Raw genomic sequence first — 1709 nt, forward strand, 5'->3', positions numbered from 1 at the left:
TCAAATCATCCCAAACTTACGAGACGGAAAGAGCCCCTTCTGGACCGTGGAGTAATGTTTAGTAGCTGTACCAAAAGGAGCCCTTTCTCAATGAATGAATGGCATTCCGAGCCTCATCTCAGCCAGAAGCAACAACGACTTTACGCCAAAGGTACCAACCGATTAACGCATGAAGTAAATGGAGCCACCTTCCTACTAAACACTCAAATCTCATAGAGCATCAACCAGCCAACCAACCAACCAACTACCAAAACCAGCACCCTGGTCATGTTAGTCGAGTCAACAGGCCGTGAGCGTTCGTTTTTCGTTGATCGTTGCCACTCAACGGACGGACTTGGTCGACTGGATTGGCTTTGTAGTAAGTATACTGTATACTACATAGAATACGTCCCCATAGACCGAATGTGGGTGACTGGCTGGACTTGACAATGTCCGTAGAAAATGCCCGTGAAAATAGAACGAACTTTGTCATGATGAGGCCACGAGGCATTCATGAGTTTCCCCCACATGCATTTAGAAGTGTACATTGCACTAATGTACAATGTCCATGAAGTACGCACACAACTCGAGTCCACCGTTGATGAATTTGATTAAAGATAAATGAATGTATATCGAGGGCTTACTGGTTAGTGGTTACCTTAAGCATATGTCTTCAAACATTACTTGGACAAAACATCAGTGTTGGCGTTCTTTGGAGTGGAATCGCGCGCAGGTTGTCTTTCCTCTCCGTAAACGAGACGACATCAGATGAAACATCACATGTGGACAGGTTGGACCCGTGCTTGCCAATCCGATTTATTTGGAACTCGATGGAAGGTTTCGCAATTGTAATTTCACGAATCAAAATATGCGTCCAGACCGAGGAGAAGTCCGTTCATTCATCGACCAACACTGGGATCGGATTTTCCGGCTTTTTCCTCCATCGTAATAGGATCCAGAAACGTTCTGATTTCATTCACCCTGACCAGTTTTCAAGTTCAATACATATCCATATGACTCACTTTTTATTTGTGAAGTATGTACTGTACGTATGTACGTACACGTACTAATATACATTTATGTGCAGCCCCATTCATGACTCCCACATTTTCAGAAGGAGAGACAGTTTCATGCTCGAATTCATTGGACATGAGGACAAAAAAGGTAGATGCCGTTTGGCTCATTCAACTCAATCAGTTGAGAGTGAATGGAGAGAACCAATGAGTGGTCAACCCATGGTGTTTGGAAAAGGAACATCCATGCGGAACCATGCCCTCCATATCACTCACACTTCGACTCTTTCGGAACAGATTACCTGCATAGGAAAATACGTACACCACACTCGAGAACACAGAGATTGAAGTAGAGTGGCCAGTTGAGAAGCTGAGGTGAGAGGAAATCATCTTTACAAGGCCCAGACGTTAAAGGAATTGCCTGGTTTGAGAAATTTGAATCTCCATTGTTTGTGATCGTCTGACTAATGTTGGCATCTACATAACTACCATAAAGGTGTCCTTGTCTCAACGATGCAATCCTTATTTTTCAAATTTACACTTTGTATGATAAATCGACCTCCGTGATAAGAGAAAAAAGGGTTGTGGTTTGAACCTCTTCCGCGATCAAGTCACTCCGTACAAATAGGTATGGTTTCTAGAGATTCATATCTCGTAACAGAAAATTGACAACGTGCCATCTTGAGGATTGGTTAATGGTGGCAGAAATTCCACTCT

Source organism: Tigriopus californicus, chromosome 6 (genome assembly GCF_007210705.1).
Source record: "Tigriopus californicus strain San Diego chromosome 6, Tcal_SD_v2.1, whole genome shotgun sequence".
Lineage (NCBI taxonomy): Eukaryota > Metazoa > Arthropoda > Copepoda > Harpacticoida > Harpacticidae > Tigriopus > Tigriopus californicus.